This window comes from Pongo pygmaeus, chromosome 10, assembly GCF_028885625.2.
Source record: "Pongo pygmaeus isolate AG05252 chromosome 10, NHGRI_mPonPyg2-v2.0_pri, whole genome shotgun sequence".
NCBI lineage: Eukaryota > Metazoa > Chordata > Mammalia > Primates > Hominidae > Pongo > Pongo pygmaeus.
This window is the reverse complement of record NC_072383.2, coordinates 34,909,962-34,923,228: the sequence shown is the minus strand read 5'-3', so window position 1 is coordinate 34,923,228 and position 13,267 is coordinate 34,909,962. Positions and strand designations below refer to the sequence as shown.

The 13,267-nt window shown below is 39.7% G+C and overlaps 1 non-coding gene across 1 annotated transcript; it reads left to right on the top strand.

Annotated features, from left to right (window-relative positions):
• Positions 1–12,376: 12,376 nt before the first annotated feature.
• Positions 12,377–12,483, top strand: LOC129010969 (U6 spliceosomal RNA). The gene has a single exon (XR_008493120.1). It is a non-coding gene; the product is annotated as a U6 spliceosomal RNA (small nuclear RNA).
• Positions 12,484–13,267: the final 784 nt, after the last annotated feature.

Here is a 13,267-nt window from a genome sequence, read left to right as displayed (position 1 = left end):
CCTGTGTCCTGAATGGTATTGCCTAGGTTTTCTTTTTGGGTTTTTATGGTTTTAGGTCTGACATGTAAGTCTTTAATCCATCTTGAATTAATTTTTGTATAAGGTGTAAGGAAGGGATCCAGTTTCAGCTTTCTACATAATGGCTAGCCAGTTTTCCCAGCACCATTTATTACATAGGGAATCCTTTCCCCATTGCTTTTTTTGGTAAGATTTGTCAAAGATCAGATGTTTGTAGATCTGTGGTATTATTTCTGAGGGCTCTGTTCTGTTCCATTGGTCTGTATCTCTGTTTTGGTACCAGTACCATGCCGTTTTGGTTACTGTAGCCTTGTAGTATAGTTTGAAGTCAGGTAGCGTGATGCCTCCAGCTTTGTTCTTTTGGCTTAGGAATGTCTTGGCAATGTGGGCTCTTTTTTGGCTCCATATGAACTTTAGTTTTTTCCAATTCTGTGAAGAAAGTCATTGGTAGCTTGATGGGGATGGCATTGAATCTATTAATTACCTTGGGCAGTATGGCCATTTTCACGATACTGATTCTTCCTATCCATGAGCATGGAATGTTTTTCCATTTGTTTGTGTCCTCTTTCATTTCATTGAGCAGTGTTTTGTAGTTCTCCTTGAAGAGGTCTTTCATATCCCTTGTAAGTTGGATTCCTAGATATTTTATTCTCTCTGAAGCAATTGTGAATGGGAGTTCACTCACGATTTGGCTCTCTGTTTGCCTGTTACTGGTGTATAAGAATGCTTGTAATTTTTGCACATTGATTTTGTATCTAGAGACTTTGCTGAAGTTGCTTATCAGCTTCAGGAGATTTGGGGCTGAGATGATGGGGTTTTCTAAATATACAATCATGTCATCTGCAAACAGGGACAATTTGACTTCCTCTTTTCCTAATTGAATACCCTTCATTTCTTTCTCCTGCCTGATTGCCCTGGCCAGAACTTCCAACATTATGTTGAATAGGAGTGGTGAGAGAGGGCATCCCTGTCTTGTGCAGTTTTCAAAGGGAATGCTTCCAGTTTTTGCCTATTCAGTATGATATTGGCTGTGGGTTTGTCATAAATAGCTCTTATTATTTTGAGATACATCCCATTGATACCTAATTTATTAAGAGTTTTTAGCATGAAGTGTTGTTGAATTTTGTCAAAGGCCTTTTCTGCATCTATTGAGATAATCATGTGGTTTTTCTCATTGGTTCTGTTTATATGCTGGATTACATTTATTGACTTGTGTGTGTTGAACCAGCCTTGCATCCCAGGGATGAAGCCCACTTGATCTTGGTGGATAAGCTTTTTGATGTGCTGCTGAATTTGGTTTGCTAGTATTTTATTGAGGATTTTTACATCAGTGTTCATCAGGGATATTGGTCTATTCTCTTTTTTTATTGTGTCTCTGCCAGGCTTTGATATCAGGATGATGCTGGCCTCATAAAATGAGTTAGGGAGGATTCCCTCTTTTTCTATTGATTGGAATAGTTTCAGAAGGAATGGTCCCAGCTCCTCCTCGTACCTCTGGTAGAATTCGGCTGTGAATCCATCTGCTCCTGGACTTTTTTTGCTTGGGAGGCTATTAATTATTGCCTCAATTTCAGAGCCTGTTATTGGTATATTCAGGGATTCAACTTCTTCCTTGTTTAGTCTTGGGAGGGTGTATGTGTCGAGGAATTTATCCATGTCTTCTAGATTTTCTAGTTTATTTGTGTAGAGGTGTTTATAGTATTCTCTGATGGTAGCTTGTATTTCTGTGGGATCGGTGGTGATATCCCCTTTACCATTTTTTATTGCATCTATTTGATTCTTCTGTTTTCTTCTTTATTAGTCTTTCTAGTGATCTGTCAATTTTGTTGATCTTTTCAAAAAACCAGCTCCTGGATTCATTGATTTTTTTGAAGGGTTTTTTGTGACTCTATCTCCTTCACTTCTTTTCTGATCTTAGTTATTTCTTGCCTTCTGCTAGCTTTTGAATGTGTTTGCTCTTGCTTCTCTAGTTCTTCTAATTGTGATGTTAGGGTGTCAATTTTGGATCTTTCCTGCTTTCTCTTGTGGGCATTTAGTGCTATTAATTTCCTTGTACACACTGCTTTAAATGTGTCCCAGAGATTCTGGTATGTTGTGTCTTTGTTCTCATTGGTTTCAAAGAACATCTTTATTTCTGCCTTCATTTCGTTATGTACCCAGTAGTCATTCAGGAGCAGGTTGTTCAGTTTCCATGTAGTTGAGCAATTTTGAGTGAGTTTCTTAATCCTGAGTTCTAGTTTGATTGCACTGTGGTCTGAGAGACAGTTTGTTATAATTTCTGTTCTTTTACATTTGCTGAGGAGTGCTTTACTTCCAACTATGTGGTCAGTTTTGGAATACGTGTGGTGCAGTGCTGAAAAGAATGTATATTCTATTGATTTGGGGTGGAGAGTTCTGTAGATGTCTATTAGGTCCTCTTGGTGCAGAGCTGAGTTCAGTTCCTGGATATCCTTGTTAACTTTCTGTCTCATTGATCTGTCTAATGTTGACAGTGGGGTGTTAAAGTCTCCCATTATTATTGTGTGGGAGTCTAAGTCTCTTTGTAGGTCTCTAAGGACTTCCTTTATGAATCTGGGTGCCCCTGTATTGGGTGCATATATATTTAGGATAGTTAGCTCTTCTTGTTGCATTGATCCCTTTATCATTATGTAATGGCCTTCTTTGTCTCTTTTGATCTTTGTTGGTTTAAAGTCTGTTTTATCAGAGACTAGGATTGCAACCCCTGCCTTTTTTTGTTTGCTTCATAGATCTGCATCCATCCCTTTATTTTGAGCCTATGTGTGTCTCTGCACATGAGATGGGTTTCCTGAATACAGCACACTGATGGGTCTTGACTCTTTATCCAATTTGCCAGTCTGTGTCTTTTAATTGGAGCATTTAGCCCATTTACATTTAAGGTTAATATTGTTATGTGTGAATTTGATCCTGTCATTATGATGTTAGCTGGTTATTTTGCTCATTAGTTGATGCAGTTTCTTCCTAGCCTCGATGGTCTTTACGTTTTGGCATATTTTGCAGGGGCTGGTACCGGTTTTTCCTTTCCATGTTTAGTGTTTCCTTCAGGAGCTCTTTTAGGGGAGGCCTGGTGGTGACAAAATCTCTCACCATTTGCTTGTCCGTAAAGTATTTTATTTCTCCTTCACTTATGAAGCTTAGTTTGGCTGGATATGAAATTCTGGGTTGAAAATTATTTTCTTTAAGAAAGTTGAATATTGGTCCCCACTCTCTTCTGGCTTGTAGAGTTTCTGCTGAGAGATCCGCTGTTAGTCAGATCGGCTTCCATTTGTGGGTAACCTGACCTTTCTCTCTGGCTGCCCTTAACATTTTTTCCTTCACTTCAACTTTGGTGAATCTGACAATTATGTGTCTTGGAGTTCCTCTTCTCAAGGAGTATCTTTGTGGTGTTCTCTGTATTTCCTGAATTTGAATGTTGGCCTGCCTTGCTAGATTGGGGAAGTTCTCCTGGATAATATCCAGCAGAGTGTTTTCCAACTTGGTTCTATTCTCCCTGTCACTTTCAGGTACACCAATCAGATGTAGATTTGGTCTTTTCACATTGTCCCATATTTCTTGGAGGCCATGTTGGTTTCTTTTTATTGTTTTTTCTGTAAACTTCTGTTCTTGCTTCATTTCATTCATTTGATCTTCCATCACTGATACCCTTTCTTCCAGTTGATCCAATCAGCTACTAAGGCTTGGGCATTCACCACGTAGTTCTCGTGCCTTGGTTTTCAGCTCCATCAGGTCCTTTAAGGACTTCTCTGCATTGGTTATTCTAGTTAGCTGTTCGTCTAATCTTTTTTCAAGGTTTTTAACTTCTTTGCCATGGGTTGAAACTTCCTCCATTAGCTTGGAGAAGTTTGATCGTCTGAAGCCTTCTTCTCTCAACTTGTCAAAGTCATTCTCTGTCCAGCTTTGTTCCATTGCTGGTGAGGAGCTGCGTTCCTTTGGAGGAGAAGAGATGCTCTGATTTTTAGTTTCCAGTTTTTCTGCTCTGTTTTTTCCCCATCTTTGTGGTTTTATCTACCTTTGGTCTTGGTGATGGTGACATACAGATGGGGTTTTGGTGTGGATGTCCTTTCCATTTTTTAGTTTTCCTTCTAACAGTCAGGACCCTCAGCTGCAGGTCTGTTGGAGTTTCCTGGAGGTCCACTCCAGAGCTTGTTTGCCTGGGTATCAGCAATGGAGGCTACAGAACAGCGGATATTGATGAACAGCAAATGTTGCTGCCTGATCATTCCTCTGGAAGTTTTGTCTGAGGAGTACCCGGCTGTGTGAGATGTCAGTCTGCCCCTACTTGGGGGGTGCCTCCCAGTTAGGCTACTCGGGGGTCAGTGACCCACTTGGGGATGCAGTCTGTCCATTCTCAGATCTCCAGCTGCATGCTGGGAGAACCACTACTCTCTTCAAATCTGTCAGACCACTACTCTCTTCAAAGCTGACAGGGACATTAAAGTCTGCAGAGTTTTCTGCCGCCTTTTGTTTGGCTATGCCCTGCCCCCAGAGGTGGAGTCTACAGAGGCAGGCAGGCCTCCTTGAGATGCGGTGGGCTCTACCCAGTTCAAGCCTCCCAGCCACTTTGTTTACCTACTCAAGCCTCAGCAATCGTCGGCACCCCTCCCCCAGCCTTGCTGCCGCCTTGCAGTTTGATCTCAGACTGCTGTGCTAGCAATGAGTGAGGCTCCATGGGTGTAGCACCCTCTGAGCCATGCGTGGGATATAATCTCCTGGTGTGCCATTTGCTAAGACTGTTGGAAAAACACAGTATTAGGGTAGGAGTGACCTGATTTTCCAGGTGCCATCTGTCACCCCTTTCTTTGCCTAGGAAAGGAATTCCCTGACCCCTTGTGCTTCCTGGGTGAGGTGATGCCTCACTCTGCTTCAGCTCATGCTTGGTATGCTGCACCCACTGTTCTGCACCGACTGTCTGACACTCTCCAGTGAGATGAACCTGGTACCTCAGTTGGAAAGGCAGAAATCACCCATCTTCTGCGTCGCTCATGCTGGGAGCTGTAGACTCTTTATCAAATTTGCTAGTCTGTGTCTTTTAATTGGAGCATTTAGCCCATTTACATTTAAGGTTAATATTTTTATGTGTGAATTTGATCTTGTCATTATGATGTTTGCTAGTTATTTTGCTCATTAGTTGATGCAGTTTCTTCCTAGCATTGATGGCCTTTACAATTTGTCATGTTTTTGCAGTGACTGGTACAGTTGTTCCTTTCTATGTTTAGTGCTTCCTTCAGGAGCTCTTGTAGAGCAGGCCTGGTGGTGACAAAATCTCTCAGCATTTGCTTGTCTGTAAAGGATTTTATTTCTCCTTCACTTATGAAGCTTAGTTTGGCTGGATATGAAATTCTGGGTTGAAAATTCTTTTCTTTAAGAATGTTGAATATTGGCCCCCACTCTCAGAAGAGAGTTTCTGCCAAGAGATCAGCTGTTAGTCTGATGGGCTTCCCTTTGTGGGTAACCCAACCTTTCTCTCTGGCTGTTCTTAACATTTTTTCCTTCATTTCAGCTTTGGTGAATCTGACAATTATGTGTCTTAGACTTGCTCTTCTTGAGGAGTATCTTTGTGGTGTTCTCTGTATTTCCTGAATTTGAATGTTGACCTTTCTTGCTAGATTGGGGAAGTTCTTCTGGATAATATCCTGCAGAGTGTTTTCCAACTTGGTTCCATTCTCCCTGTCACTTTCAGGTACACCAATCAGACGTAGATTTGGTCTTTTCACATAGTCCCATATTTCTTGGAGGCTTTGTTAGTTTATTTTTACTCTTTTTTCTCTAAACTTCTCTTCTCACTTTCTTTCATTCATTTGATCTTCCATCAGTGATACCCTTTCTTCCATTTGATCGAATCGGCTACTGAAGCTTGTGCATTCATCACGTAGCTCTCGAGTCATGGTTTTCAGCTCCATCAGGCCATTTAAGGACTTCTCTACACTGGTTATTCTAGTTAGCCATTCATCTATCTTTTCTCAAGGTTTTTAGCTTCTTTGTTTTGGGTTCAAACTTCCTCATTTAGCTCAGAGAAGTCTGATCATCTGAAGCATTCTTCTCTCAACTTGTCAAAGTCATTCTCTGTCCAGCTTTGTTCCATTGCTGGCAAGGAGCTGAGTTCCTTTGGACGGGGAGAGGTGCTCTGCAAGGAGCTGAGTTCCTTTGGACGGGGAGAGGTGCTCTGATTTTTAGAATTTTCAGCCTCTCTGCTCTGTTTTTTCCCCATCTTTGTGGTTTTATCTACCTTTGGCCTTTGATGATGGTGACATACAGATGGGGTTTTGGTGTGGATGTCCTTTCCGTTTGTTAGTTTTCCTTCTAACAGTCAGGACCCTCAGCTGCAGGTCTGTTGGAGTTTGCTGGAGGTCCACTCCAGACCCTGTTTGCCTTAGTATCAGCAACGGAGGCTGCAAAACAGTGAATACTGCAGAACAACACATGTTGCTCCCTGATCATTCCTCTGGAAGCTTCATCTCAGACGGGTACCCAGCCATGTGAGATGTCAGTCTGTGCCTACTGAGGGGTGCCTCCCAGTTAGGCTACTCGGGGGTCAGGAACCTACTTGAGGAGGCAGTCTGTCCATTTTCAGATCACAAACTCCATGCTGGGAGAACCACTACTCTCTTCAAAGCTGTCAGACAGGGACATTTAAGTCTGCAGAGTTTTCTGGTGCCTTTTGTTTGGCTATGCCCTGCCCCTAGAGGTGGAGTCTACAGAGGCAGGCAGGCCTCCTTGAGCTGTGGCGGGCTCTGCCCAGTTTGAGCTTCCCAGCTGCTTTGTTTGCCTACTGAAGCCTCCGCAATGGCGGGTGTCCCTCCCCCAGCCTTGCTGCAGCCTTGCAGTTCAATCTCAGACCACTGTGCTAGGAATGAGTGAGGCTCCATTGGCATTGGAACCCTCTGAGCCAGGCACAGGATATAATCTCCTGGTGTGCCACTTGCTAAGACTGTTGGAAAAGTACAGTATTAGAGTAGGAGTGACCTGATTTTCCAGGTGCCATCTGTTACCCCTTCCCTTGGCTAGGAAAGGGAATTCCCTGATCCCTTGCACTTCCTGGGTGGGGCGATGCCTTGCCCTGCTTTGGCTCATACTCAGTGGGCTGCACCCACTGTCTTGCCCCCACTGTCCAATGAGCCCCAGTGAGATGAACCCAGTACCTCAGTTGGAAATGCAGAAATCACCCATCTTCTGCATTGCTCACACTGGGAACTGTAGACTGGAGCTGTTGCTATTCAGCCATCTTGGAACCACCCCTGAAATATTGATTTAAGTTTCGAAGCAATAAAATGTATTTTTTGAAATCCCCTGTAAATGTATATGAGAGAGTAAAAACTGAACGTCCCATTGCTTAAAGGTCACATCATTGATGGGATTTAATGCCTAAGTGCAAGGCTGTGCCCAAGAATCTCTTGTGTTCATTTCTGTTAGAAGTCCCACTGGAAGCAGCAGAACTATCAGGATAAAAATAGTGCAAACTGAAAAGTATAAAAGACTGTGTGTCTTTGAAAAGTGAGTAAACACTGGGAAAGGTAATACTTAACACTTGTAAGAGGAGAAAAAAATAAAAGTTATTATGGTTTTATTATGTTACATATATAAATGGAGACCTAATTTTTATAAGGAATTTTTGTTGAGTTTGAGGCTCAGAAATGCACCATGGTCATGTTATAGTGAAGGTGATGATGACGATGGTGGGAATCCTTTTAATGCTGGAAGAAGAATTCTGAAGCCAATGTGTAGAGTTATTTTTAAAAAAATAGCTCAGTTCTTAGGATATTGCTAAAGAAACAGAACTATTGTAGCTTTTAGTGCATTAGAACCAAATCATGAAGATCTGGTGGCCAGAGTGACAGAGTATTTACTAACATCTAATACTTCATTAATGACCTAGAACATAATTATTTCCACATTTATATTATGTTATTGCCATATCCTAGGCTACATATTCAACTTCAATTTCTCCTTTCCTTATAACTCTAAGATTTTTGGTAATCCAGTTAGGGTCTAAAATTGGTTGTACTGCTGCTGCCTTTTCCAGTGGAAAATAAAATAATACCAGATAGGATACTGGTCGTTTTTGGCTACACTGTGACATAGAGTGACAGAATTCACTGGCAATAATCAGTTCTTAGCCATAATGTCGGGCCCATTTCAGCAGTGAGAACTAGGGTTAGATGTGGTGAAAGCCAAAACTCAACCCTTGTAGTTAAATTAAAGTCAGAACATGACCAGGGTCAAATGCCAGATTAACACAGGAGGATTTGTTAGATCCAAGTAGGCCAAGCTGTAGTGTCCAAAAGTTAAGATATAAACCTCTCAATTTAGGTCCAGAAAAATACTCATGGCCTCTATGAATTCTGAAAGTACCATCATCTAGAATCACGATTGCCAAGAGGTAGGCAGCCATGGCACCACTTGTTAGCAGCAAGCCTCTCCTCTCTGAGAAGTTGTCTCACATCTCATCTCTAACCCAGCTTATCTACTTCCTAGCAAAAGGCCACCTCACCTCTGCCCCTACTCCCACCTACATCTTTGTCCTTATTCGAATGGGACATAAGTTGGAAAGCATAGCTTTATTTGGTCATCTTTCCTTAGCCTTCTCTGGACAGTCAGGAGCCATAATGTGGGTTTGACCTAAGGTTAGGAACTTACAATGAAGTTGAAGTCTGTTTTTTAAAAGTTATTGAAACTGAGGCATATAACAAGAATTTATATTTCTAAAGATATTAACTGATTATAAAAGCCTTTAATATATATTACCTTAGTTATTTTTATAACAATCCTAAAAGATATAATAGGTGTTATTACTCCAATAACATAGAAAATAAAGTTCATAGTGCTAAGGGATTTTGTTTTACACCTTGTAGGTAACAAACGAGGACTCAGACTTTGGTCTTTTGATTTCAAGTTCAGTGCCTTTCCTATGATATTTTGTTTTGGAGTTGGAAGCAGCCCAAGATTGCAGTTACTGGGTCAGAACTGTGGTTCAGTTGTACAATACATACATCAGATCAGTTGCTTAAATATTACCTGGGAATCTGTTAAAAATGAAAATTCTAGGCCCCCATCTCAGACTTACTGAACCTGAAATTTTGGGAGAGAAGACATATTGTCTATAGTTAAGTGAGTCCTCCAGCTGATTCTGATGCATGTTAGAGAATCACCATTATAATGATTCTTTACCTTAGGTGTTTACAATAATAAAAATATTTTTGTTTAGATCACCACATATGGTCAGGTGCGGTAGTGCGTGCCTGTAATCCCAGCACTTAGGGAGGCTGAGGAGAGTGGAACACCTGAGGTCAGGAGTGCGAGACAAGCCTGGCCAACATGGTGAAATCCCTGTCTCTGCCACATCCATCGCCAGATCGCTACTTGGGAGGCTGAGGCAGGAGAATCACTTGAACTTGGGAGGCAGAGGTTGCAGTGAACTAAGACCGTGCCATTGCACTCCAGCCTGATTGACAAGAGAGAAACTCCATCTCAATCATCATTCTTAGTAAACTATCGCAAGAACAAAAAACCAAACACCACATATTCTCACTCATAGGTGGGAATTGAACAATGAGAACACATGGACACAGGAAGGGGAACATTACACTTCAGGGACTGTTGTGGGGTGGGGGGAGGGGGGAGAGATAGCATTGGGAGATATACCTAATATTAGATGACGAGTTAGTGGGTGCAGCGCACCAGCATGGCACATGTATACATATGTAACTAACCTGCACATTGTGCACATGTACCATAAAACCTAAAGTATAATAATAATAAAAAATAAAATAAAATATAAAAAAAGAAAAAAATAATAAATAAATAAATAAATCACTACATACTGTATCAGGCAGGAACTGCATGGTTATATACATTTTGCCAAGATGTTTATATATAGCTATTTATGAAATAATTATATATTATGGTTTTATATTTTCAGTTTATACTCAGGAATTTTGGGGTAACTTAGTATAACTAACATCCAGTTTTAATTTTCTTCGAGGTTGCTTGTCCTCAGTTGTTTATACAGTTTCCACTGGGCTATATACTTGTTCCTTTAGGACCTTATTCTTCACAAAGAAAATCTCTTAATCCTTGCATAAATGCTAGGTTTCCAACAATTGATTCCCATGGAGGAATTTGTTACCCCTCAAAGTATAATGCAAAATGCTGGCTATTTGCTTTATTTAACTGAAGAAACATTTTCTCTTTCTTTCTTCCTCTTCCTTTTTCCTCTCTCATTTCCATTGTCTCCCTCTTTCTGTTACATGCATAACAGAAACAAATGTATACATATGTTTAATTTTATAAAATTGTGATAATGCTGTATATACTACTCTATAACCAATATTTTAAACAATACACATTATTGTAAATCTCATATTAAATATTTTATAAATAGCAATTAAATATCTACATAATATTTTGGAGCATAGATTTTTAACAGCTTTATTGAGGTATAATTAACATAAAATTTGATGAATTTGAACATATGCATATATCTGTGTGTAGGAAAACAGCCTGTTGCATGGCAAAAGTGAGGCCATCTTGAAGTGAAACTGACATAATGACCAGTGTTTGACACCCACATACCAAAGTGTTCTGCAGTAAGGCCATTAAACAATCCCTGGTGCACAGGTAATCCCTTGTGAAGATACTTCTCTAATGTCCACAGTATCCTCTCAGCTCCCTCAGCTGCCAAGAGGAAGGCATATGTCTGCTCTGGGGGTAGGTTTGTATATATTACTCACCCTGAACACTGTGAAACCATTATCACAATCAAGGTAATAAAAATACTCATCATCTCCAAAAGTTTCCTCATGTACATTTGTTATTGCATATGTGTATATGTGTGTGTGTGACTGTGATAAGAACACTTAACATGAGATCTACTCTCTCAACAAATTTTTAAGTGCACAATACAGTATGTTAACTATAGATACTATGTTGTATAGGATATTTCTATGATCTCCAGAAGAACTTATTTATCTTGTATAACTGAATTTTTATACCCATTAAACAACTCCCTACATCCTCCTCTCCTCATGCCTTGCTAACCACCATTCTAATCTCTGCTTTTATGGTTTGACTATTTTAGATATCTCATATATAGATTTCAATAACATTCTGGCATTACCAAATTAAAGACATTTAGTTTATTTCCCAAGATTTTGCTATTATAAGTAACAGTGGTGAACAACTTGCTGTGAAAATCTTTGGGAGATATTTTAGATTATCTTCTTGGAATAAATTCCAAAATGTGTGAGTGGGTCAAGAGAGAAAGACATTTTTTACAGTTTGGAAAGATATAATCCATTTTATTCTAGCTTTCAGTTTGGGTTGCATCTATGCAAACATAACTTTTCTTTTGATTTTTTGTTTCATGGCAAAGGTGACAACATTTTGGTAGTGAAATAAACATTCCTTCATACTTTCCCAGGAGACATTTTGATTTCTTGTTAAAGCTGAGAGCTGTGCTAGAGCAGCAGGGTGGCTGGATTCCTCCTGCCATGGGCAGCTGGTTGTCTCACTGCTGATTTTATCCATGAGCCTTCTCAGAATTAGTTGCTTTCAAATTTTCTAAGAAAGTCAGCGTGGCCCTTGATGAGGAGTAATGGGAGGGAAGCCTAATGACTGAAATCAATACAAAAAGTAAGTCTTCAGTGCTTTAAAATGGAAGGGAGAGATTGAGGCATTGGAGAAAATGGCTGCAGCTCAGGAAAGCAAACTTTAGGGGGGATTAAAAGAAGGAAACAGACAAAAAATAGACTAATGTGTAGATATCAAAAAGTAGTAGATAATTGCCTCAGTATAAAATAAATAATATTCGAGGATGTCAGAAATTAGAATGAGTCATCTTGGGAGAAAAGATATTCCTTTTTGCTTAATGGAGATTTTTAGAGAGGATATGGAGACCACTTATGACAGATTTTTAAGGCTTAGCAAGATATCCTCTAGCGTTCTTCCAAAACTATAATTTTGTGAAATAAAGTCACTAGTCAAGAGGAGATGTTGTGGATGTAATTGTCTCTTGAACTTCTTCTTCTTTCTGGGTGTTTAAACATTATTGTCTTGTCCCTCTGTGGGTATTAATGAGAAGGCACTTGAGATAAAATGAAGAGCTGAACTGCTTTAAAAACTTTATCTGACTGTCAGGAACAGCTTAAAGAACTATGTAAGCAAAAAGAAAAAAGGCTACTATGGATTTAATCAGGTTGAATGAATAATTACAAGATGAGGCTTGATTTGTCCTCAAGGGATTCTTTCTTCTGCCAAACAAATCACTACATTACTTTGTTAATTATACATATTTTTATTAATTGACCATGTTAAATGTAAAAATTCAAACAAATGAAAGTCTATAGTGCTTGCATAAGCAACACATATACTAAAATTGGAATGATACAGAGAAGAAGAGCATGACTTCTGCACAAGGATGTCACACAAATCTGTGAAATGTTCCATATTTTTAGACCTTGAACAGTGCCTGGGCCCTGTGAAAACATCCAGAAAAGAAGTCTGCTGACTGTACTTACCCTACACCACAGTTGGAGAAACACCCAAACAAAGAGATGAGAAAGAACCAACACAAGAACATTGGCAACTCAAATCTCCAGTGTCTTATGTCATCCAACTGACCACACTAGTTCTCAAACAGGGCTTCTTAACAGGGCTGAGATGGCTGAAATGATTGAAATAGAATTCACAATATGGATAGGAATGAAGATCATCAGATTCAGGAGCATGATAAAACCCAACCCAAGGAAACTAAGAATATAATAAAATGATACACGAGCTGACTGATGAAATACCCAGTATAAGAAAAAACCTAACTGTCCTAATATTGCTGAAAAACACACAAGTATTTCACAATGCAATCACAAGTATTAATAGCAAAATAGACCAAGCTGAGGAAAGAATCTCAGAGCTTGAAAACTAGTTCTCTGAAATAATACAATCAGACAAAAATAAAGAGAAAAGAATAAAAAGGAACGAATAAAACCTCTGATAAGTATGGAATTATGTAAGAAGGGCAAATATATGAATCAGTGGCATCCCTGAAAAAGACGGGGAGAAAGTAAGCAACTTGGAACGTATATTTTAGGATATTGTCCATGATAACTTCCCCAACCTCTCTAGAATGGCCATCAATCAAATTCAAGAAATACAGAAAATCCCTGTAAGACTCTACACAAGATCACCCCCAAGGCACATAATTATCCAATTTTCCAAAGTTGAAATGAAAGAAAGAATG